This window comes from Trachypithecus francoisi, unplaced genomic scaffold (assembly GCF_009764315.1).
Source record: "Trachypithecus francoisi isolate TF-2019V2 unplaced genomic scaffold, Tfra_2.0 Lachesis_group2, whole genome shotgun sequence".
NCBI lineage: Eukaryota > Metazoa > Chordata > Mammalia > Primates > Cercopithecidae > Trachypithecus > Trachypithecus francoisi.
Genome location: NW_022681465.1, coordinates 29708897 through 29736704, shown reverse-complemented (window position 1 = coordinate 29736704; position 27808 = coordinate 29708897). Strand labels below are relative to the sequence as shown.

Here is a 27808-nt window from a genome sequence, read left to right as displayed (position 1 = left end):
GAGCAGCTTTCATAGACATAGAACAACATATGCAGCTTCCATTTATTGAGTACTTACCAGAGGCAGGCATTGTATTAAAAGCTCTACACAACTATCCTATTTAATGTTGCTTCTCTCTAGTATGAATTTGCTTATGTCTAATGAGACGTGAGAACCAGCTCAATGTTTTGCCACATTCTCCACATTTGCAGGGTTTCTCTCCAGTGTGAATTCTCTCATGATTAGTCAGGTCTGAGAAGCACTTAAAGGTTGCCACATTCTTCACATTTGTAAGGTCTCTTTTCCATATGAATTTTCTTGTGGTTAATAAAGGTTGAGGGGTGGGTAAAGGCTTTGCCACATTCTTCACTGATGTAGGGTTTCTCTACAGTATGAATTTTCTTATGTTTACTAAGGACTGAGAACCACTTAAAAGCTTTTCCACATTCATTACATTCGTAGAGTTTATCTCCAGTATGAATTATCTTATGTTTAGCAAGGTCTGAGAACCACCTACAGGCTTTGTTACATTCTTCACATTTTTAGGGTTTCTCTCCAGTATGAATTCTCTTATGAATAGTAAGGTCTGAGAAGCACTTAAAGGCTTTGCCACATTCTTCACATTTGTAGGGTCTGTCTCCAGTATGATTTCTGTAGTGTTTAAGAAGGGTTGAGGAGCAGGTAAAAGTTTTGTCACATTTTTCACATTTGTAGAGTTTCTCTCCAGTATGAACTCTTATGTTTAGTAAGGTTTGAGAACTTTTTAAAGGCTTTGCCACATTCTTCACATTTGTAGTATCTCTCTGCAGTATGAATTCTCTTTTGTCTAGTAAAATCTGAGAACAACCTACAGTCTTTGCCATATTCTTCACATTTGTAGCATTTCTCTGCTAAAAAATTTATGTTCAGTGAAGATTGAGCACAACTTAAAAGCTTTGCCACATTTATTACATTGACAGGTTTTTCTATGCATAGTTGACAAACATCAGTAAAGGCCATTATAACTGCTTTTCTGCCCCCTTGCAATTACCCACGCTTCAGTAGTCTTTCTTTAAATGTAAATTACTAAGGTCACAGCTTCTGTATTTTCTCAGAATTACCTTTTAAAATGAATCTTTTATGTCATGCTCTGGCAATATCTCTGGAGTAAAATGAAAAGAGCCAGCTGGGTGTTTGGCTATTGTCTCCTGTCTCTTCAAATTTCAGGGCTCTTTTCTTTGTTCCAGACAGGTAGGTAATCAAGTCTGGCTTAAAGATAGCAAGACCCAAGGTGACCAGTTCTCTAACATCACATCCCTATACAAATGTTGCTGAACAGAGTCCAGGCATTCCCACTCTTCTGAGGAGAATTCTATGGCCACATCCCTGAACATTAACACTCTCACTTCCTGGCCTCCAGTTATTCTGCCGTCCTCCCTATGGATCTCTCAGTACCTTCAGGTCATGGGATAACAGGGACTATGATAGAGTCACCAAGGAGCTCCTGGAGTGGAGGAGATGGAACAGTGGAGATGGGAACTGGGCTCAGATCCTGGGAGCTAGGAGAGAAAGTGCTTCTATTTATTAAACCTCTCATTGTGATCATGCATTGTTTTCCTAATTTCATTTAGTTGTCTCTCTGCATTTTCTTGTATCTCTTTGAGCTGAAGATAATTATTTTGAATTCTTTTTCAGGCAATCTGTATAAGTCCATTTCCTTGAGGTCAATTATTAAAGCTTTATTAGTTTTCTTTGGTGGTGTCATGTTTGCCTTAATCTTTGTTATCCATGTAGCCTTGCATAAATATCTATGTATTTGAAGAAGCAAACTTCTCTTAGAGACCTATAGACTAGTTTCAATGAGTTAAAGTACTTCCCTGTAAGGTCTCTGGGCTGATGAAATTGACTCTGGGATTGTAAGTGAACAGGGTTAAATCCAGATATTGTGGCTGATGCTGAGTCCACAGTGGAGACCACAGTTTGTTGGCCTATTCCTAGGGGCCTAGTGAGTGTGGGTTCTACCTTGTTGCTGGGTGGGCTATACTGTCTTCAGGATCTTGGTCTTTGGGGCTTACCCTAGGATGAGTGTCCTCTTCAGAGTTCAGACATTAGGCCTGTTACCAGGTATGCCTATGGGTATATTGGCTTTTTATGAGTCTCTGGGAGGGTTTCCCTTGGGTAATTAGTTGAATTCCTGAGTTGTCCATACTACTCCAGTCCATGGCTGAGATGAGCTACAACTGAGACACAGGGTTGTTTCAGGTCCACAACTGAAACTGAGATTTTTCAGGCATGTCTTCAGGGAATAGGCATGTCTCCCAGTCAGTCCCTGGGTAGACAGGCCTGCTCTTAGTCTGTAGTTGAGAGAGGATGCAGGCAATTTATAGGGCTGTTTCAATATCCACAGTGTTACTGAAGTCAAGGTGTCAGCCTGAAGGAGTACTAGCGAATGTGCTTTTTTTTGAGGTCTCTAGAAGGCCAAACTGGTCTTAGTTCTCAGACAAGAGGGCCAGTGCCAAGATCCAGGGGTGTCTAATGAATGACTGAGGGACATAGCTTGGCAAGACTGCCACAGGGACTCAGATAGGTTCATATCCTAACAGGACACTGGCTGGGTAGAACTGCTTCCAGACCACAGCTTCAGGGGACTGAAACAAAGCTTCAAAGATAAGTCAGAATCTGCCATGGGATTCATGTTGGCAAGCTAACTCAATGGCAACTGCTAGTGAGACACCCAGCAGTTCCCTGTACGAGCAGAATTGCTCCAACATCACAGATGAAAGAGGCTGGAACTGACAGGTCCTTTTCCAAAACTTCTGTTTTGAATACTGTCCTGAGGTGTCTCCCAGGAGTTTCCTGTGCCTGCAAGGTAACTCTGGAGTTGCAGCAAAGGGATGCTGGAGCTGAGACAGGTCTCCTTTAGGGTGGGATGAAGGTTAATGAAGGTTACCACGCCTGTCCAATTGGCACAGATAGGCATGTCTCCCAGAAGTTCCCTGTGCTTTTGTGATAGCTCTCTGACTAGCAAGGGGGCTGTGGAGCTGAGACTAGGCCCCTTCAGGATCTGCTGTGGGACAGAGGCTAGCAAACCTGTCCCAGTTGCACAGATGGGTCCTTATATAAGCAATATTAAGCTGAGACTGCTGCAGAGTAGGGCTAGAGCCTAGTTACAAAAATAATTTTCAAGTCAACTGCCAAGACCAATATTGATGAACACATGAGGCTTTCTGCTGAGGAACTATTGTGACTACTTTTGGACTCCTTGGTAACATTTGGTAGCAGGCTCAAGGCCAAACTAGACTCTAATCAAGCCCTTCAGGAAATGGCGGTGTTTCCAGGTTTGAATCCAGAAACACAGTTAATGAATCTATCACCTGGGTGTGGGTCCTCACTCTCAAAATTACCCCCTTAGGTCTTGGACTCCATGAGGGTTTCACAACCTGCAGCCTAAATACTAAAGCTTCCACAAAGAGACTTTGGTCTGCGGAAGAATGCAGAATTATTGTTGTCGTGCAGTAATATAAGCAGTTGATCTCCTGTTCTGCCACCTTGCTAACATCATTTCAACAATGCCATTAAAAAAAAAGATAAAAGTCATATAATTCTAGCCCCACAGCATTTGCTACTTTAATCAGATATTTTGAATAAAACTAATTAAATATTTGCCAGAAAATTTATTTCATATGGATTGAATGCACATAAGGAAATGTTTAAAACAATTGTTTTAAGAATGAAAAATTGATATTTAGACAATTAATTGCATCTATATGACAGACCTGGAGCAGTTACTGTGTGCTGCCAAGGTTTCTACCTCTAGATGCAAGAAAGGGTACCCTTGTGCTTTCTGTTTGTCTAGTTGTGGCAAGATTGAATGAGGAATACAGGGAGTAAACATGGAAAGAGAATTTCTGCAACTCAGGAATAACCTTGGAAACAGTGAAGAGACTGTTTTACTCCAAAGAATAACCCAAAATTTGAGTTTATGTGAGATGCGTTAGAAAATGTCCCCTACCACCCACACCTGGTAGATTATAACAAAACTAATTACAAGCAAGCCAGGGAAGGAAGGAAAAAAAGGAAGAAGGGAAGGAAGGAGGAATCAGGTGGGAGGGACGGAGGCAGAAAGGAAGAAAAGAAAAAGAAACTTCCAGTTCTAAGGTATTACATTAGAGATAATATGTCACTTATGGTATTATCAGGCCATATACAATAGATAAAAATTGACCTAACACCAATATTTCTCCAATTTTAAATAATTTAAAAACTAGGAGTCATGCATATGCCATGAGTATCAAGCTTAGTGTTTGCTTGAAGAAAGTATTCAATAAATGCTTTTCCTGCACCAAAATCTCCCTTTGTCTTTATCCATCCATCATATTTATCCATTTTGAGGGTGTTTTTTTAATTTTTATTTTTTTCTTTTTGACAGTACAGATCTTAGTCATCTTTAAAGAAGAACACATCTATCTCCTTATCTTTGTTACTTACAGATAGACTACCCCTTGAACGCCTCTCCTACTCACCGGATGTATTAAAATGTTAATGTATATTCTCCACTAATATTTTATTATCACTTTACCCCTGATTATCTGTGGTCACCTCATCTTATTAAACATATTGGGTAGCATGATAGGAATCTTGGAATTTTTTTTTCCTAAGCATACCATTTCTAACTACTTCAAAGGAGATACTTCATGGCTAGTGTTCAATGATATGCTTTTACTAGCCAATTCAAATCATTTTAAAATGCAGGTTTTCTATGAAAACTTCACAAACTATTTTAAATACACTTACATAAGCCTGTTATTCAAAATCATTAATATTTTATTAAGTTGATGGACTATCAGTTCCAGTTTATTAACATGCTCTCTGAGATCAACTAGTTTTACTCACCTAGGTATTATAATTTACTTCTTTAGTACTATATTAAATTTACTAAACCTTTTAAAATGCTCTGAGCTTCTTAAAGAAGCCTTAACTACAAATTATATAGCTAAAACCCAGCAAATTATAATTACATTTGAAAGAAAATTTTAGCTTTGCATTAATCAAATATCCTTTATAAAGTTTTTTTTTTTAAAAAAAATTATAGAAAAGAGGAAACCAAAATCTCTCAAACACATGTGAAAAATATATCCACTCATTTAGTAATCCAAGAAATGCAAATTAAAACTCAATTAGATTTTATTTAAAAACTACCAGATTAACATTGAAACAAATCAGAAACTGCCAATTGCAGGTGAAAATGTAGATAAAATATGCAGAAACTAGTACATTTGAGGACATTATGTAAACATTTTAAGTTATTTATATTCTGTAATGCATCATTTCAATTTTATGTATATGTAATCCAGAATAGTATTTGTTCATATGTACCAGAATACATGTACAGATGTATTCTTGGCAGTTTTTTTTCTTTCAAAATAGTCTAAAACTGGTTATGTTCACCAAGCTTAGGATGAGTAAATTTTGTTATAGTCAGGCAACATAAAAATGTAGATTATAAAAACAAATAGTGGTATTCAGCAATATGAAATTACCTTACAATGTATAACACAAGAAGCAAGGTACATAATTATGCATAGTATGAGTTAAAACCAAACAAACCAAAGCAGTGTTTTGAAATGGTGAATGCATATTAAAATAAATAATATAAGGGAAATATCATAGAGATGAGAGTGATTAGTTCTGCAGAAAGTAATATTTGGGAGAGGGACACACAGAAGATTTAAGGACACTAGAAATGTTCTCCTTTTTAAAAAGATGACAGTTAAATGGATTTTTATCAATACTTAACTAAGCTACACATATATTTTATTTATTCTTGTGTGCCTGTAATACTTCTCAGAATAGTAAAAATCAATCTAACTCCCATTTTATGTAACACAGTATAGAACAAAAAATCAAAACAAAATTAAGAGTATAGAGAAAAAAATTAGTTGGCTTGTTTTCCCAGGTTCTCAATAAAACATCTATTAGCTAACTCTTCCTTGGCTTAGTTCAAATTTATAAAAGGCTTAACAAATGACTTCTATAATAAAGAGACAAGATACCTGAATAGCCACAGCACAGACAATTTAATTGGGTTTCATTAAGATTGATTATATTGGCATATATAGTTATATAATGTGGCATATGATACTCAGACTATCAGGCTAGTAAATGACTTCAGTATTGACCATGGCTTTTGGAAATTAGGTGATTAGTGATTTAAAAGAAAATGGAAATAAAGTAAAAGAAAATGGAAGACAAGTAAAGGAGCACTTGGAAAATTTCTGTGCAGTCATTGTAAGATATTAATCTGTACCATTTTTTTCTATCACTTAGGTTATGTTCTAATTCTTTTAAATGAGTTTAGACATTGCACAGGTGTTCAAATACTCTTTTCTATACTATCCATAAAAGACTTTTAAAAATACTATTATTCCTGGAGCCCAAATTACTGGTACTCTTTTCTTTGTATTAGTTTTATAGGTGTTGTTCCACAGATAATCAGTGTCTACCAACCAAACAAAGACTTCCTTAGAAATCCATGAATGATTCATTCCTAAATGAAGAAACAATTTATCTTTAAAATACTATAAATAAAATCCAAAGTGACATTTAAGTCAATTTGTCTTTTGTACTTGTTTAAGCCACTGCAATTTGTAAATTTCTTGTGGAATAACTATATCTAAAGGAAGAAGTCATTATACTGTAAACCTTTTGCAAAGCCTCAATTGAGAAAAAGTGTGTCCTTCATGTAGCACATGTAATCCATTTCCTATATACACTTAGAGCAAATAACACGTTAGTATACATAAGCTGTGGTAATTTTCTTTCTATAAGTTAAATTCATGCTAGCTCTTTTAATCAGAAAAAATGTTCCATTACAACATGCATACACACACAGAAAGATATTATTCAACTGTATGATGGAATGAATAATGCAAATAGTCTCATGTAAAAGACACTTATAAATGCCAAATAAAAGCATTACAAATATCCTCTTAATTGCCTGAATGAGCTCACAAGAGAGTAACAGAAATCTCCAGGGATCAAAAATGAAGAAACTAAAAATTAAACTGGTTAGTTGAAAGTGAACTTGTATCTAAATTTGGAATTTGAACTAATGTATGTATTCTAGAATTTTGATCTTGATGATTATATGGATATAGAAATTGAGGGCTTAGTAGGGATAGGGCGTGAGGATTCCATAAAGAAGTCAAAAATCAGAACTGAAACTGAAATGCCAGAATAATGCCAGAAGAGGGATATCATAAGAAAAAAAAAAGTATGCCTATTGTGAGCTCCAGATGGAGAATATATACCCATGCAATTACAACCAAAGATCTGCTTTTTCATGAGTTTGTCTAATTTTATACTTTGAAGATACTTGGGATGTCAAGCAGGAATAAAGGCAACTTAGCAGTAAAATTCCTACATATAAAGCATATCAAATATTGATACACAGTACAAAATAAATTCAGACAAAAGTAAATATGCTACAACAAAGGAAAATGAGAAGCTTACACACCCAGAATCTTTGGAAAATGGAATCTTTGGATATAGAATATAAAATATATATCAAAAAAGTATTGGAATAAAGATAAAAATAAAAATGTAAAAAGGAAGAAAAGATGAGAAATAAGCCCCCCAGAACAAATAGGCATATTATTTAGATTATAAAAAAGAACCTCTGGAAATTATAAACAGTATTATGCAAATCATACATGCAATGGATAGATTAAATAGCTTAGGTAGAGATAATGGAAACATTAGTAAACTCAAACATGCATCAGATTGGCACAGATAGAAGAAATTTGAAAATTTTGAAAAATGAAATTAAAAATCATTGAATATAGGCAGATAAAAGGAAGAAATGGCATCCAAATAGGAAGAGAGAAAGTCAAAGTAACTCTGTTTGTAGATGACATAATTAGAAAACCTCATAGTCTTGGACCAAAAGCTCTGTCAGCTGATAAAAAACTTCAGCAAAATTTCAGGATACAAAATCAATGCACAAAACTCACTGACATTCCTCTACACCAACAACAGCCAAGTCAAGATCCAAACCAGGCCGGGCACGGTGGCTCAAGCCTGTAATCCCAGCACTTTGGGAGGCCGAGACGGGCGGATCACGAGGTCAGGAGATCGAGACCATCCTGGCTAACACGGTGAAAACCCGTCTCTACTAAAAATACAAAAACTAGCCGGGCAATGTGGCGGGCGCCTGTAGTCCCAGCTACTCGGGAGGCTGAGGCAGGAGAATGGCGTAAACCCGGGAGGCGGAGCTTGCAGTGAGCTGAGATCCGGCCACTGCACTCCAGCCTGGGCGACAGAGCGAGACTCCGCCTCAAAAAAAAAAAAAAAAAAAAAAAAATCCAAACCAAAAAGGCAATCCCATTCACAATTGTCACAAAAAGTATAAACTACCTAGGAATACAGCTAACTATGGAGGTGAAAGATCTCTGCAATGAGAATTACAAAACAATCCTCAAAGAAATCAGAGAAGACAGAAACAGATGGAAAACATCCCATGCTCATTGATAGGAAGAATCAATATCATTAAAATGGTCATACTCCCCAAAGCAATGTACAGATTCAGTGCTATTTCTATAAAATTAACAATGCCATTTTTCACAGAACGATGAAAAAACACTATTTAAAAACTCATGGAATCAAAACAAAAACCAAAAACAAACAAACAAACAAACAAACAAAACAAATAGCCAAGGCAATCCTAAGCAAAAAGAGGAAAAAAAAAAAAAAAAAAAAAAAACAGGGAGGCATTACATTATCTGACTTCAACCTATCCTACAGGGCTACAGTAATGAAAACAGCGTGATACTAGCACAAAAACAAAAACAGGCACCCAGAGCAATGAAACAGAACAGAGGGCCCAGAAATAAGGCCACACACCTGCCACCATCTGGTCTTTCACAAAACTGACAAAAGCAATGGGGAAAAGACTCCCTATTCAATAAGTGGTGCTGCTATAACTCACTAGTCATATACAGAAAATTGAAGATGGACCTCTTCCTTATACCATACACAAAAATAAATTGAAGATGGATTAAAAACTTAAATATAAATCCCTAAACTATAAAAATCCTGGAAGACAACCTAGGCAATACCATCCTGGACATAGAAATGGGCGAAGATTTTATGACAAGACCCCAAAAACAAGCACAACAAAAGCAAAAATTGACAAATGGGATCTAATTAAACTTAAAAGCCTCTGCATTTCAAAAGAAACTATCAACACAGTAAACAGAAAACCTGCAGAATGAGAGAAAATTTTGCAAACTATGCATCTGACAAAGGTCTAATATCCAGCATCTGTAAGAAATTTACAAGGAAAAAAACATTAAAGTGTGAGCAAAGGACATGAACAGACACTTTTCAAAAGAAGACACACATACAGCCAATAAGCATATGAAAAAAAAAAAGCTGAGTGTCACTGATCATTACAGAAATGCAAGTCAAAACCACAATGAGATATCATCTTACACCAGTTTGAAAGGCTATTATTTGAAAGTTAAAAAATAACAGATGCTGGTGAGGTTGTAGAGAAAAGGGAACACTTAATTCACTGTTGGTAGGAGTGTAAATTAGCCTAACCATTGAGGAAAGCAGTATGGCAATTCCTCAAAGAGCTAAAAGCAGAACTCCATTCAACCCAGCAATCCCATTACTGGATATTTACCCAGAGAAATACAAACCATTCTACCATAAAGACACATGCACAGGTATGTTCATTGCAACACTATTCACAATAGCAAAAACATGGAATTGACCGATATGTCCATCAATGGGAGACTGGATAAAAAAATGTGGTACATATACACTATGAAATACAATGCATCCATAAAGAAGAATGAGATCATGTCATTTGCAGAAATATGGATGGAGTTGGAGCTTTTATCCTTAGCAAACTAATGCAGGAACAGAAAACCAAATGCCGCATATTCTCACTTATAAGTGGGAGCTAAATGATGAGAACTTAAGAACAGAAAGAAAGAAACAACAGGCACTGGTACCTATTTCAGGGTGGAAGGTGGGAGGAGGGAGAGGAGCAGAAAAGATAACTATTGGGTACTGGAATTAATACCTGAGTGATGAAATAATCTATACAAGAAACACCTGTGACACAAGTTTACTTATATAACAAACCTTCACATGTAGCCCAAACCTAAAAGTTTTTTTTTTTTTTTTTAAGAAAAGAATACTAATAGTAGTTTCAGAAAAATGGACAAAAAAATGAAAAGAGTATTTAAAGAGAGTAATAATTTTCCAGAACTGGTAGAAGATAATGATATATAATATATAAAAAAGTACAATGAATACCTGACAAACATTTATATGAATGGAAATAAAACCTCAAAGAAGTACCAAAGACAAAAACAAGATTTTAAATTAGCCATAACGGAAAGGTAGTTTAAGCAGAAATGTGTGATGATTAGATTGGCAGAAGACTATCGATAACAAAAATAGACAACAACAAGAATAGCGGAAAAATTTTTAAAAATGCAGAGAAACTACAACTGCCCATCCAGAATTTTATACCCATTTAATATTCTTTTAGGAATAAAATGTTAAATGGTAGTAATTTAGACACCGATTGAAAAGTTAATTAACCCTTACTAAATAAACGTTCAAAGTATTTACTTCATAAGAAATGTAAACTAAAATAAAAGAAGAATTAAAATATAAAATGGAATGGTGAGGAAAGGTATTGGTAAATATGAATTCAATCTAAAAATAATATAGAATGTAAACAATATCCTAAAAATGTTGGGAATGGTATGTAAAATGTAAGTAAAGTATTAGAGAAAACATGTAAGAAAGAAACAGTTCCTAGAAATTCCACTGTTCACGCTGGGCATGGTGGCTTATGCCTGTAATCCCAGCACTTTGGGAGGCCGAGGTGGACGGATCATTTGAGGTCAGGAGTTCGAGACCAGCCTGGCCAATATGGTGAACCCTCGTCTCTGCTAAAAGTACAAAAATTAGCTGGGTGTAATGGTGCACACCTGTAATCCCAGCTACTTGGGAGGCTGAGGCAGGAGAATCGCTTGAACCCTGGAGGCAGAGGTTGCAGTGAGCCGAGATCCTGCCACTGCACTCCAGTCTGGGTGACAGAGTAAGTCTCCATCTCAAAAAAAAAAAAAAATTCCCATGTCCAAGGGCCTCCCATACTTTTTGAGATTAATAGAACTACTGGTGAATTTAGATGTATAGATAGATACACACATAAACATGCACACATATATAAAATGTAAGTGTGTTAAGCATAAATACCTACAATTTTAAAAAAATTTGATTACATAGTTTAAATACCATTAGAAGAGAGAAAAAAGAATACAAAAACATTAAACCCAAAGAAGGCAGTAAAGGATATTAAGAACATATTAAGAACAATAACAGGGTCACAGGATGCTACAAAATATAGTTCTTTTTTCCTTTTCCTTTTGGTTGGAGACAGGGTCTCGCCTTGTTGCCCAGGCTAGAGTGCATGGTGCCATCTCAGCTCACTACAGTGTCTCCCTCTGGCTCAAGGGATCCTTCCACCTCAGCTTCCCAAGTAGGTGGGACTACAGAAGTGTGCCACCACACCCAGCTAATTTTTAGTATATTTGTAGAGAGAGGGATTCTCCATTTTGCCCTGGCTGGTCTTGAACTCTTGAGCTCAAGAGATCCACCTGCCTCAGCCTCCCAAAATGCTGGGATTACAGGTATGAGCCACTGTGTTTAGCCCAAAATAAAGTTTTGATAATACATTAAAAGGATTCATAATTGTGATAAATGCAAATAGTTTACAGTTGCTAGTTAAAAGGCAAAAATCATAGAATTAAAAAGAAACCAGCATTTTGCTATTTGTAAACATAAACCATAATGGCGAAGACTTATTGAAACTAAATAGACAAAATTATGCTAATTAAATCGTGATGAAGATGTGATATAGCCAGATTAAAACTAGACACAGTGTAATTTTAGGTAGAACCATCACATTATAATAACATACACAATTTGGGGCACTCGTTATAAATGTTATTAGCGTATGATCTTTGAATCTCTTGATTTTTTGATATATATATAACTAATGTAGTTTCAAAATACATAAAGAAAAAATAGATATAATTCAATAAGATATTGATAAATTAGGCATCAAGCTCACTAGTATCAAATAAATAAATAAAATTGGCCACATACTAAAAGTTAAAACAAGACTCAGGGATTATGAAGGACTTGTTTTGCAGACCACATTTTGCTATCAAAATTCCATTAAGTTAAAAATGTATAACAAGATGACTGGGAAAAATATTTTCAAAAGCAAACATGAAAAATAGTAGAATAACTTGTGGTTCAAACTAAAATAGTGTAATTAGAGAATTCACCACATGATTTTAATTTTTATAAAACAAAAGAAACTGTTAGCAAATTAGGAATTTTAATTTTTATAAAACAAAAGAAACTGTTCCAAAATTTGGAAAAATTGTGAGTTTTCCAAATTTAATTGCATGTATCGTCCAAAAATCCATCAACAAACAGTCACGACCTGATTAAAGTGTTCTTTTAAAATCAGGAGTGAAAAGACATGGTCGGATGTTTTCATTACTATTTTTAAACATTTTATTTGAGGACATATCTAGTGCAAAAGGACAAGAAAAAGGAATAAAAATAATAAGAAATAGAAAAGAAACCTCTAATTATTTACAGATATTTTTAGAAAATAATTAGACTATAGACAAATTATTGGAATCCATTAGGTCAATGTGTAACAAACTGTATCGTTGTTATGCAAATAAATTATTGGTCAATCAGAAGCAAAAATAGAGGCAATATAATAGAAGAAAAATAGCATTTAGAAAAGAAGTGGAAATATTAAATTTTTATGAATATCTAAATTACATATGCAAAATATTTTTGAAGAACAATATAAAATTTTATGGATAGGCATTACAGAAAAACAAGAAGAAGAAAGAAGCAGGAGAAAGAGAGGTTTTCTATGTCATGAATGTAAACACCCTAAATCTTGTTTTAGGAAAGATTTTAAAAACCACACTCCTAAGTAAAAAGAAGGAGAATAAAACCTGATAAATATGACCATGTTTCTGTGTTTCTATAAATAGCGAATAAGGAAGAAAAAATTACCAAGAAACTATGAGAAGATATTTGCACAAACATAAGAACATAAAAACTTTCAGTGTTCATATATTAATAGGTAAGTATCCCAAATATAACAAGTGATGTATTCAATAAAGACAGATGTACTTCCTCTACAACATAGCAATTCTTTTCCTAGGTATATGCCCAAAAGAAAGATCTGCTTATGTGCGGAAGTAGACATGCATAGCAATATTATGGCAACATTGTTTACAAGACTGAAAGAAATGGGAGAAAACCAAAAAGTCCAATGCCAGAAAAAGTTTTGATGGAAATGTGATGTAATAGTATAATCAAATGTAATAATTAATAAAAATTATGAAGTTAGCTATCAACAAAGATGAATGCAATCAAGTTAACAGAAATAATAAATTGTTCAAAACAATTATAATTGTTTTGTACCTTTTACAATCTTATTTTAAAACCTATAATACAAAATTATAAATGTTTATAGATACGTACATGTGTTTTAAAAATTTAAAAATATGTATAGAAATGATAGATTTAATGATAATTTCCTTTGTGCAGGGAAGAATGAAGAGGAAAGGAAATGAGATAGGGTGTACTAAAAGACTTTCAATGTTTTAGGTGCTGTATATCTTAAGCTAGTTGGTGGAAGGTGAATGTGTATAATTTTTGTATACTCTGGCATTTCTTGAAAAATTCATCATATAAAATAGAATGTTTTTTAACTTAAAAATCATTAATGTCAACTTAGGGAGAAAATGATTTTTTTAAAAATCAGAAATGACAATATTTATTTACATTATAATAAAATTCTATGATGTATCTAATAATAGAATGAAGAGATTTACATCTGCCTCTGTAGTCTCTTTGCTGTCAAATTGTAGTGATGACAGAAACTGAATATTGCCTGATACCTGAACCATAATGAGCATGATTTTGAGTTTAAAAAGGTAACACTCTGCATTTTTAAATATAAAATTATTGGTGATTATAATGCTTTTCAAATCAATATTAAAGTTAAATAGGAATATTTATTTAGAAACATCATATTTCCAACTGTTTACTCTTAACTCTAGACTTGTCCAATATTCAATTTAATAAAGTATATCCACTACTTATGAATGATGTATCCGAGATCACCTTTAACCATTGTCTGCTTTATAATATATGTTCCCCATGGGTATTATCTCTGTGCAATTCTTTTGATTTATGGAGAAAATAGAATATTATACACTGTTGTTTTCAGAAAAACTAAATCTAGCATAAAGCAAATGACTTAGCAGAAAATATTACTACCACTAAAAATAAGTATATCTGCCTGAAGTATTTTTTATTATTTGCCCAAATTGTCATTTTTAATCTCTTGCAGTACCACCACCACCCCAACAATCCTCTCCAACCGTACACACACACACATACACACACTCACTCACTCCAGACTTGACACTTTCCTGCAGTCTGTATCCCACGTTCTACATTACCCATCCATAATTTCCTTTTCTACAAGAATGGATAACCAATTCTCAAGTCCGTCATCTCACTATCTACAAGGACTACCTTCTGCACTAATTCTAAATCTCAATTGCAATGATTACTTTATTTGTTATCCTTACTAGATCTTTTATAATCTTATTGGGAACTTAAGACCAACAAATGATTTTGTTTTCCATTCTTTTCTCTTCACACCCAATTTTTTAGAATAAGATATATATACATATATATCCCATTTATTCTCTTTAATTCTACAACCACCCTCGTATCAAACCTAAATCCCAACACTTTACTGGAAATGTTCTCATAAATCAATCAACATCATATCACCAAATCCAATGAATGTTTTTCATTCTATATATTCCTAGAATTATCAAAAATTATTCAACATAAACAACCTTATATAAATGTATAGCCCAGTGACAATTTTAATGACACAATACATTTTTGTATATCACTTTATCTCAGAATGCTATTTCCTTATTTTGTCCACTGAATCACAACTCTCATGGTCATCTCTTTTATACTATTTTTCCAGGAATTGGGTTGGTGTCAAAATAATTGTCATTTTTGCCATTGAAAGGAATAGTAAAAACCAAAATTATTTTGGCACCAACCTAACATATAATGACTTCTACAATTTGAGTAAATATTCGCTGCTATGTTTACCATTCGTTGAGTTTTTTTGATTTCTGTGATACTGCAATTTCCTGATTTTCCTCCTATTCCAATGGGTCATCCTCCTCTGTCTCCCTATAGACTCTTCCTCCTGTACTGGTTCATAAATGGCCATAAAAGATAGAATTCCTTAAAGCTTTACCCCAAATTATCTTTTTCCTTTAGGCTAATCTCTCTACTTAGATGATATTATTTGCCCTAATAACTTCAGTTATGAACAATATGCTATGAACATCAACATTTTAATGTCTAATCTGAACTTTCCTTCTGAGGCATCTCCATTTTGATGGCTTAGATGAATATTTACTTATTTCTAAAAGGCTTGTATCTACCTCAAAATCCCTTCCTTCTCTGCAAATCTGATCAAAGTATAGTTGGGTAGAACTTCAAAAGAATGTTAGCTACATGCCTTTAAAAGGCTTAACATATTTATAATTTTTGAATGACACATTTCCAAGAATTTTAAAATGTAAGAAAATTTCAAAGAATTCTTATTAAAGCAATAATCATATATAGATACATTGTAAAAAAGTTACTTAGTATAGTTTATGAAAACTTAGAACATCCTAGTCCTCATTATTATGTATTGGCATACACAGACTGAAAAATAGTAAAAAAATTAGACATATAGAAAAAAATATGCTAAAGTGTACAACGTGCATTGTTAACTGAAAACGCAGTGTTGAAATGAGTTTACTTTAATTATAAGAAGAGTGAAATTTTCTGTACATACAAAGTGATACATAAATATAGCAGTGAAGAGAGAAATATGGTGATAGAAAAAAGTAGATGATAAATACAAATCTGATTTGTTTTAATAACTGTTTCTACATTTATGCATTGTACTCCTTAAACCACTGTAGTCATTATGCATTAGGTACTCCTTACACAGCTGTATTCTTTTTTTTCAGTGAATACAGGAAAGTCAGTCATTTACTTTTAATATAAAGCTATTTTGTTTGGGCAAAAGAATGTTACCCATCCACTGAATACTCAATTTATAAAATGCATCAAGAAGTTAATGAGTTTTTACTTTGTGAAATATTTTTCTAATTTCTCTGTGGTTTAAAAGACAAATAAGAGAGGATCCTTTTCCTTTCCCTCTTGAACCAACACTGAAGAAGCAGTTTGTTTCTTTCTTTTAGACATGAATGTAGATCTGATGCCAAAAACTTTTGATTATTAATATGAATCAAACGTACCTTCAACAGTCAAAGAAACACTGCATTGTGAATATCAAAATAAAATAGTACTTTATTATATGCAGACAATTATGAAATTGAAGATGACAACTCATTTATGTGTATGTGTCTAATATTTTTTGAGAAAAATTATTGCTTACTTTGTTAGAATCATTTTGACCGCTACCATATACAGTCTATATATGAAATTTTCTAAATTGGATTACTCATAGTGACACATTGATATGTTTTGAAAATATTTTCTCATCCTTTGCCCTCTATTAATTTAATGAGACTTTCTAGTCTTCTGAAATTAACTAGTTGAGTATAATTTTAAATAATTCATTTCAAATTTACTCACAAAATCATAATTGTGACATTAACAGAGATGATCATAATAAAGGTGCTATGTTTGTGGGGGAATTTTCTTTTTTTTTTTTTTTTTTGTCTTTCTTGAAAGATGACCAAATTCAGAAAAAAAGAATCAGGTACAGCTACTATAATCGCCTGTGTCCAGACATTCACAGTATGTTTACCCATGCTCCTTTCTATAGGCTCATTCAGACTAGCATTACTTGAAGCAAAAATCTGTATTCTGCATTGAAAGTCAGTGATAGGGAACTAATGTCAAATTTGGTCTAAATTTCTCTTTTCTCTATCTCTTTGATTTCTCCTCTTACTGCATATGTGACATGATTGAATGTTTTTCTTGATTTTGAATTAGCGTATGGAGATCTCCTCTTGCTTGTGTCATTCAATAACAGATGATAAAAATATTCACCTACCTAGCACAAGAAGGGCGAGCTTTATCCACAACAGTCACTGTTTATTGCTACTTGTGTTAAAATCCGATCACTGAGGGCATCAGTGCTGTTATCATTCCTACTAATTATCTTATGTTGAATGCATTTTTAATGATTCCAGACTTTTCTTCTAAGCAGATGTTCCTTGAACAGTTTCACTTACTTTTTTCTAGTATTAGACTGCTTAAATAAGTTGGCACCAATTTGTTAGGTTATAAAACTGGATACTTTGCTGGAACCAATTTTATATTAGCATAAAACTTCAGCATACTCAGCCCTGAGTGTTTCCCCATGGAAAGGAAGTAGCCTTTCTTACCATTTTATTGCTTCATTCATCAGCATTTTATTTGGAAATTGAAGTTTCTTTCCGTGGGTGTCTGTTTCTACGCTAATAAGCTATAAGCCAGTGTTGCCCAAGAATTGTGTAGCCCTTCAGGGTTAATTTCAGAAGCAAAGTAATTCAATTCCCCAGCAATTCCCTGGAAAAGATAATTACAGGACAGGATTAGTGCAGACATAAAAGCAAGCCTTGAATATTCCTTCTGAGTTAGCTACTCACATATTTATCTCCACCCTTAAACCTTAATTACAAAGAATGTTAGAAATAATGGCAATATCATCACTTATACTTGTTGCTAGAGTCACAGTATATACGCTGTAAAAGCCCTGTTGCGAGGTAACTCAAGTTGGTTCTTTACCTCAGAGGTGAGATAATTGTCTACCTACTCAAACTAATTATTGACCATTATATAATTTACACTTTAAAAGAAAATACAAAGTCTCACAATAGTCCACAATATTGATGAAAAATGCACCTATTTTCACCATTAACACCATATCAAGTTTTTATGATTAAATTTAATATTATCTCCTTCTCTTCCATCTTTTCCTCTCTTACATAATAACTAAAGTGGGATTATTAAGGTAAAAGAAATATTATACTCCTTGTAAATTGTATGAAATAAAGAGAGGGGCATTTGCCCTTTGATCTGTGGTCTCTCACATACTGCCACCGTATTGTAGATACATCACATATACAGGCCAAACACTAGAAATAGTTTACTTCTATATCACCTTTTACTATTACTACTTAAAAGAAATGTGAAAATTTCATTAAGCTATATTTTCTTTTAACTGTGAAATAGTCCTATTTGTGTGTGTGTGTGTGTGCGTGTGTGTGTATGTGTGTGTTGAAATTTTCCTTTCAGACATGAAGCATTATTTTTCAGATGACAGAAAAAAAGTCAAAACCTCCAAACAAGGCACAAACTCCCTTTATATCAGATTAAGATATCCATGAGAATATAGTTCTATTTAATACAATATTATTATAGTAAACTACACTTTAAGAAAATAATACATTATCACCTTTGACTTTAATGAGTCTAAAATGTGATGTTTGTCGAGGTATTAACTATGCCTCACTTCCAATATTCTAAAATTAACAGTGAATGTTCAATACAAATATGGCATAAAACAGATGTACCACCTCCCCTGGTCATCCTTCGGTGATCTCATCATTTGGTTTTCAAAACAATGGTATCGTAATATACACGTTTGATACACGTGCCATCACAGATGTGGCATCACAAATCTGCCATGAGGACACTACCTACTTTTTTCTTCTTTAATACTGTCATATTATTCAAATAATTAAATCACATAAGAGCATATCTGCTTACAAATGAAGAGCATCTTTCTAACCCTCTCATATCATTTAAGTTAGATGTCTTATGTCTTTTAATTAAGCTGTAGACTATTAGTCAATTGGACTTTTATCCAAAATTGGTAAGGGGAAACTTTTTTTAGAACCCTAATATTTTTAAAGTTTTACTACAGAGAATAAAAATACACAAAAGTGGGGAGAAGAATAAAACCCATGCACCCATAATCTAGTAAATTATTTTCTATTGCTGCTGTAAAAAAATTACTACAAACTTCGTGAGTTCGAACAACACAAATTTATTGGTCTCACTGGGCTAAAATTATAATGACGGCTACATTCCCATTGTGGATGCTCTAGAGGAGAGTCTGTTTTCTTGTCTTCCCAGCTGCTAGAGGCTCTCTGTATATTCTTTGGCTTACTGTGCTGTTTCTCAAACTGCAAAGCCAGCAAATGTCAGACCAAGCCCTCTTCCTGCTGCCATCTCCCTGGTGCTCTCCCTTCTGCCTTGGTCATCCACATACAAAAGACCCTTATGATTACATTAGTCCTACAGAAGTCATCCAGGATAACCTCCCCATTTCAAGGTCAGTTGATCTGTGAATTTTTATCTGGAACCTTAATTCACCCTTGCCATATAACAAAATATGTTTACCTTTTTGTGACATTAGGGCTTGGACATCTTTGGCAGGGGAAGGAGGGTCAGTTTTCTGCCTTCTATACGTATTATAATTACCAGCATTTTGAAATACTGTTTCATCTCTCCCTCTTATCCAAATCACGGACCTTTTTGTTTGTTTACTAGTTTTTTAAAATACATCTCATACTTCACATCACATCACCAATAAATATGTCTGTGTGTATCTTGATGGATAAGGACATTTGTTTAAACATGGCCAAAGCAAAGTAACACCTTAAAAAAAAACAATAATCCAATAATATCATTTAATACATTACTTCTAAGGCTTTCTAATTCTTTTACAAATGTGTTTTTTACAATTTTTGATGGAATAGGGACCAAAACAAGATTCACATATTTTAATTGGTTGCTGTGTCTCTTAAACCTCCTTTAATAGTTGATGTTACATAATTGTATATTCTAGAACTTTCTAAACTCTAAATTTGACTCATAACTTCATAGCATAGTTTAACATGAATCTCTATACTTCATATTCTCTATAAACTGGTAGTTAGATTTAGGAATGTTTCCCCTAAGAATACATTATTATAGTATGTGCAATTTATAGCGTATCACATTGGCTAATACATACTGGGTGATTTCCCCATTTTAGTGAATTTGAGAGCGATTATTCAGGAATTGTCATCTGTATTAGGATTCTCTAGAGAAACAATAGGATATATATTATCCGGTTTATTATATATGTTATATATAATATATACATGTATTATCTCTCTCTGTGTGTGTGTGTGTGTGTGTGTGTGTGTGTGTGTGTGTGTGTGTAGCAAACTTAGGAGCAAGGAAACCAGTCTGAGTCCCAAAGCTAAGAACTTGGAGTTTGATGTTCGAGGGCAGGAAGTATCCAGCACAGGAGATAGATTTAGGCTGGGCAGTTAAGCCAGTCTAGTCTTTTAATGTTTTTCTGCCTGCTTTTATATTCTGGTTTCACTGACAACTGATTAGATGGTGCCCACCACATTAAGGATGGGTCTGCCTTTCCCAACCCACTGACTCAAATGTTAATCTCCTTAGACAACACCCTCATAGACACACCCAGGATCAATACTTTGCATCCTTCAATCCAATCAAGTTGATACTCAATATTAACCATCACAAGTCCATGCCCTGTCAACTGGAACCCATACACATCTCCTCAGATCATACATAATCTTCAAAAAAGGCAATAATGTCATAATTATGCCTAACATAATGTATCATTTGTACAACTGGAAAACACACCAATCCCCAAACTGAATGCTATTACATACAGTTAACAATAACCAAATACTGATATTAAGTCAATCAATCTTATGTCACATGATAAAGGAAAAAGGAAACAAAATGAAGATACTTTCTTAGTACAGGTGTATACATGCACAAACATGTTTTTCACAAAAGAAGGAAATACTTGTGACAGTTACAGTCCTTCTTTCTGCAGCTGGTCACGTGGTCATAGCTGGTATTGATGACTACCTTCTTCTACCCATTCTGTATTCCCTTTGCCTTCAGCAAGCACCTCAGCAGATTGTGACTTTTTCCCGGTGGAGTGACCCAAAAATGCTAAGCACTCTACTTCTAAGTATGAAGAGCACTGATAGTCCTTGGCATGAACTGTTTAGAGAGTTATGAAAAATAAGTACATTTGACACTCCTGATTCACTGCTTGTGAGAGGCAAGGAGTTTAGTGACTTTATGCATAATACCTTTGACTATATGTGGAGAATCAAGGAACATAATGAAGTTGGTTGTTTGCTCCTAAGTTCACTGTATAAAGTGATGAAAGGAAAGGATGTACTCAGGGATTCTACCATTCTATCTCCCAGCTTCAGAAGCAGATACTGAGCCACAAATCTGCTAAGATTGTCCTGAGTGAAAGTCTTATCTCTTGCAGAGAATGAATTGAAATTGTCAAAAATCAGACACAAGCTCTTATCACGCAAGTGGCTGCCCTGCAATGGAAGGCGCATGCACAGCCTCACCAGATGTCTACTGTTAAAGTGAGGCCAGTGATTGGAAAAGAATGGGACCCTGAAATGTGGAATGGGGATGTGTGGGAGGACCCTGATGAAGCTGGGGACACTGAGTTTGAAAACTCTGGGCCGGGCGCGGTGGCTCAAGCCTGTAATCCCAGCACTTTGGGAGGCCGAGACGGGCGGATCATGAGGTCAGGAGATCGAGACCCTCCTGGCTAATACAGTGAAACCCCGTCTCTACTAAAAATACAAAAACTAGCCGGGCGAGGTGGCGGGCGCCTGTAGTCCCAGCTACTCGGGAGGCTGAGGCAGGAGAATGGCGTAAACCCGGGAGGCGGAGCTTGCAGTGAGCTGAGATCCGGCCACTGCACTCCAGCCTGGGCGACAGAGCGAGACTCCGCCTAAAAAAAAAAAAAAAAAAAAGAAAACTCTGATGAAATTTTTTTGCCAGATGGAACAGTTTCCCCATCCCCAGTAGGGGCAACATTCCCTCCTGAACCCATGCTGCCATCAGCCTTTCTATCTTTGTCTGAGGATATAAACCCTGCGCTGCCTGAGGCAACAGTGATGGCCTCCCCTGAGGCAGTTGCCAGGCAAGATAATGTTGATTCACTTCCGGAGTCACCCCCAACACCCCTGTTTACTTCTAGACCTATAACTAGACTAAAGTCTGGGCATGCCCCTAGAGGTGAGGTTGAGAGTGTGGCCCATGAGGAGGTGCACTACACTCAAACTGCTTGAGTTTTCTAGTTTACATAAGCAGAAATCTGGAGAACAGGCATGGGAATGGATACTAAGGGTGTGGTTTAATGGTGGAAAAAACAGAGTTGGATCAGGCTGAATTTATTGATTTAAACCCCCTATGTAGGGGTTCTGCATTTAATATTGCAGCTTGGGGAGTTAAAATTGGTTATAATAGTTTATTTACTTGGCTAGCTGAAATATGGATTAAAAGGTGGCCCACTGTGAGTGAGCTGGAAATGCCTGCTCTCCCTTGGTTTAATGTAGAGGAAGGGATCCCAAGGCTTAGGGACATTGGGGTGGTGGGGATTAGTCACTTTACAACTACTCGTCTTGGCTGGGAGGGTTTGGAAGATATACCCTTGAAAAATGCCTTGTGAAATAGATTTGTGAGGGCAGCACTACATCTTTGAAGAGCCCTGTAATTCCTCTGTATGTCAGATCTAACAGTGGGAACCACAGTCACTCAACTACAAAATGTAAATACAATGGGAATAATTGGATCCTGAGGTAGCAGGGGCCAAGTGTCAGCACTCAACCATCAAACGCAAGGTGAGCATAGCTATGGGAATGGACAGCAGAGGCAGAGCAGCAATCAGAATAGTCTGACTTGTGTAGAGCCCTGACATTGGCTAATTAATCATGATGTTGCTAGAAGTGAAATTGATTGGAAGCCTACTGCATTACTACTTAATTTATATAAGCAGAAAACTTCTAGGTCGAATAAACAAAATCATAATTTGAATTATAAAAACAGAATCACAGCCCATCAATCAAGTTCCAGATTTGAGCCAGTTTACAGACCCAGAACCCGTTGAATGAAGGGGAGACTGGGTCCCCTCGAGGAAGGACCCCACTACAATACCAACAATTTATGCTGTTACTCTTTCTCCCATCCTTCCCCAAGGAGACCTCTGGCTTTTTACCAGGGTAACTGTGCACTGGGGAAAGGGAAATGATTAGACATTTCTGGTACTACTAAATACTGGCTCTGAGCTGACATTGATTCTAGGGAAGCCAAAACATCATTGTGGTCCTCCAGTTAAAGTAGGGGCTTATGGAGGTCAGACAATTAATGAAATTTTAGCTCAGGTCTGACTTACAGTGGGTCCCCAGGCTCATCCTATGGTAATTTCCTCAGTGGCAGTGGCATCCAAAGCTTTTTGGATGTGAATCCACTAAGCTGGTGCATACCTAAAATAAACAATCCTCCTGTTCTTCATATTCGTCTCTCCGGTCCTCAGTTTCCGCAACACCAGAATGCATAATTGGCATAGGCATACTTAGCAGCTGGTAAAACACCCACATTGGCTCCCTGACTGGTGGGGTGAGGGCTATTATGGTGGGAAAGGCCAAATAGAAGCCATTAGAGCTGCCTTTACCTAGATAAATAGTAAATAAAAAAGAAAATTGCATCTCTGGAGGGACTGAGATTCGTGCCATCATCAAGGATTTGAAAGATGCAGGGGTCACGATTCCCACCACATCCCCATTCAGCTCTCTTATTTGTACTGTTCAGAAGATAGATGGATCTTTGAGAATGACTGTGGATTATCGTAAGTGTAACCAAGTGGTGACTCCAGTTGCAACTGCTCTACCAGATGTGGTTTCACTGCTTAGTCAAATTAACACATCTCCTGATATCTGGTATGCAGTCATTGACTTGGCAAATGCCTTTTTTTCCATTCTTGTCCATAAGGCCTACCAGAAGCATTTTGCCTTCAGCTGGCAAGATCAGGAATATACCTTTATCATTCTACCTCAGGAGTATATCAACTCTCTGGCTTTGTGTCATATTCAGAGATACCTCAACTGGTTTTCACTTCCACAAGATACCACTGCAAGATAGATAGATAGATTAGATAGATAGATAGATAGATAGATAGATAGATAGATAGATAGAGATAGATTAGATAGATATCTCCTATACGGGAGTTTGTTAAGGAATATAACTCACATGATCACAAGGTCCCACAATAGGCCACCTGCAAGCTGAGGAGCAAGGAAGCTAGTCTAAGTCCCAAAGCTGAAGAACTTGGAATCCAATGTTCGAGGGCAAGAAGCATCCAGCACAGGAGAAAGACGTAGGCTGGGAGCCTAAGGCAGTTTAGTCTTTTCATGGTTTTCTGCCTGCTTTTATGTTCTGGCCGTGGTGGCAGCTGATTAGATGGTGCCCACCTAGATTAAGGATGAATCTTTCTCAGCCCACTGATTCAAATGTTAATCTCCTTAGGCAACACCTTCACAGACACACCCAGGATCAATATTTTGCATCCTTCAAAGCAATCAAGTTGACATTCAGTATTAACCAACACATCATCCTAATCTATCCACTACAAAGTTCTGCACAGTCATTCACCTAATTACTTAAACAGTGGTCAATAATGGTTTCCTACCTATTTTGAGATTAACTTTCAGGAGCTTCCTTTAATACCATACTTCTTCAGTGCTCTATGAAAATTAAGGTACCCATATATCACAGGGATTTAACTATTGAGAACATTCATGTACATTGATACCTGACCAACTTACCTGTCTACAGAAATATAAGGCTTTCTTAGCTTATGTCTCCACTATCTGCCATGCTGACATTAGTATATTCATCTCTCACAATTATGTTGAATGATATATGCTCAAAAAATCAAGTGGCTGATTATCTTTACTATTATTATAGTGTCAGAATTTCCATGTTGTGTGTGATTAAATATATAGTGAATTTTTGTGGTTTTTAACAGAATTTCCATAGACACTGGATACAGACAGTTCCCTAGACAAATATTACCCTTATTTATAATATATTATTTAATCTCCTTTTAAGATGTCATTTTCATTTCCCTTATTTAAGAAAAGTGTGGAATGACTATGTGTTTTTTCTCATTTCTGTCTAAAATAGATTAAGATCTTTTACTATATACCAACAGTTCCAGTCACATATTCTATTTAATTGGCATAAGTACTATACATTAAGTTGTACAATTAGGACATGTAATTAAATAAAAGTTGAGATGCATAATTAGCATCCAGAATATCTATGTTTATGCATTACTTTTGGTAACAAATGTAATGATAAATCATTTTTATACAAATATCAGAGTTTTAAAAGTCTTATGCTTTGGACACTAATCACTTCATGAGTTTAGTCATCAAATCTATGTTTCAAACTGCCTCAGGGAGAAAGAGATTTGTCATTTCATTTTATAAGAGTGCTCCTAAGCAGGAATGTATCAATGCAATATTTAATCTTACAATATTTTTATGAACATGTTATAATAGTCCTTGGAGAATTGTTATATTTTGCTCTCCTATTCTTCAGTCTTAATTACAGATGCTATAATCTATAAGGTCACTAATCAAACATTTTCAATAAAATTTTTGAAATCTATTTGGTGAATAAATTACTCTTTTAATAATTATTTATATGAAGAAAGAATAAGCCATATTTTAACTACATATTCCAAACATTGAAAACGTAATTTACCCATGTGCAAGTTCACAATTAATGAGTAAAGCATTTTTGACTGATATTTTATGAATCTTTCAAATGTCCATACTTAGTATGTTTTCTATTCGAAGATTGTCTTAGTCTGTTTTGTGCTGCCACAACAGAATACCTGAGACTGGGTAATTTTTAATAAACAGAAACGTATTTTCTCCCAGTTCTGTAGACTTGGAATTCCAGGAACAAGGCAACAGCATCTGGTGAGGCAGTATAATTGTGTCATCACATGGCAGAAGGCAGAAGAGCAAAGAGACAAAAGAGGGCCAAATTCACCCTTTTATGAGGCATTCATTTCACCCATGAGGGTAGAACCCATGCCTTATTACCTACCAAAGGCCCCACAGCCCAGCACCTCCACACTGGCAACAAAACTTCAACATAAGTTTTGGAGGGGACAAACATTCAAACCATTAACAACCTTGTATTATTCATTTCAGAAATATTGTAGAAGTCATATTTCATTCTTTGTGAATATGAAATACTTCAAAGGTTCTCTTTATCACAGCTCATTTAAGTACATGTAATACTGTACTTGAGGCCGGGCGCGGTGGCTCAAGCCTGTAATCCCAGCACTTTGGGAGGCCGAGTCGGGTGGATCACGAGGTCAGGAGATCGAGACCATCCTGGCTAACACGGTGAAACCCCGTCTCTACTAAAAAATACAAAAAACTAGCCGGGCGAGGTGGTGGGCGCCTGTAGTCCCAGCTGCTCGGGAGGCTGAGGCAGGAGAATGGCGTGAACCCGGGAGGCGGAGCTTGCAGTGAGCCGAGATCCGGCCACAGCACTCCAGCCTGGGCGACAGAGCGAGACTCCGTCTCAAAAAAAAAAAAAAAAAAAAAAAAAAAAATACTGTACTTGATACTCTTTCTATGATATTTGCTTTGTTCTAACATTAGCAATCATTCCTTTCTACTAATTTATAAATTTCCTAAGAGCTTCCGTATTATTCTGTTTTGAAAGAATCTAAGTATAGTGTGTGTCCAGAACATAATATGAAAGGAAGCTTATGACGTTGATTTTTTTTAAAACAAGAAATAGTCCAAATAAGGCAATTGACAAAAGGCATTTTAAAATCAACATTTTAATAGATTTATTATTAAATTCCACAAAATTCTCAATTTCTTTATTTTCTTTCTCTGTATCTGTCTCTCTCTTCTCCTCTTTCTGTCTCCCTCTATCTATCTCTCTCCTCTTTCTGTCTCCCCCATCTCTCTCTCTCTTTCTGTCTCCTCTCTCTATCTCTTTCTCTCTCTCTCTCTTTCTCTTTATCTTTCTCTTTTCCTCCTCCTCCCCATCTCCCCACCTCCCCACCTCCCCCAACCCAGAGAAAATACTCTAAAGAAAGAAAGGGACTGAGGAACATACTCTACTTAATAGCAAACTGAGGAGGCTCTGTTTATATTCTGTGACTCAGTTCTGTATGCACTTTCACCACCTTCAATTACTCTCTGAACATAGTCTCTAATTATTTGCAGGCATCTTAAGTCAAGCTGGACTGTGCTTACAAAACAATCTGTAATACTATTTCCTGAAATACAGTTTCAACTCCAGAACAAATTATTCTTATTCCCATCCCATTTTATATTCTCCCTTTGCTTATCACCATGTAAAATTATCTTGCCACTTTTTGCTTATTTTATAGCAGTTTAGTAGTTTACTTACTCACACTCAGAGTCCTCCACATTCCCTGCTCCCCCAAATTTTCATGAGAACAGACTGTCCATCTCATTTTCTCCTGCAACACCAGTCTTTGAAGCAATGCTTAACACAAAGAACCTGCTCAGTAAACATTTTCTCATAGCTTGGTCCCTGAGATTTCTGCATATTTAGCTTTTTGTATTTTCATTGGTATTGTGTTTGGTAGTTTTTTTTTTTTTAATTTCCATTTTTATTTTAGATTCAGAAGGCACATATGCAGATTTGTTACAAGGGTACATTGCATGGTGCTGAGCTTTGGGCTTGTGTTGATACCACACCCAAGGTAGAGAACATAGTACCCAATAGGAAGTTTTTCAGCCTTTGTCCC

General features: G+C 35.5%; 1 pseudogene; it reads right to left on the bottom strand.

The window, feature by feature from the left end:
* Nucleotides 1–100: 100 nt before the first annotated feature.
* LOC117066026 lies at nucleotides 101–27466 on the bottom strand (annotated as a pseudogene).
* Nucleotides 27467–27808: the final 342 nt, after the last annotated feature.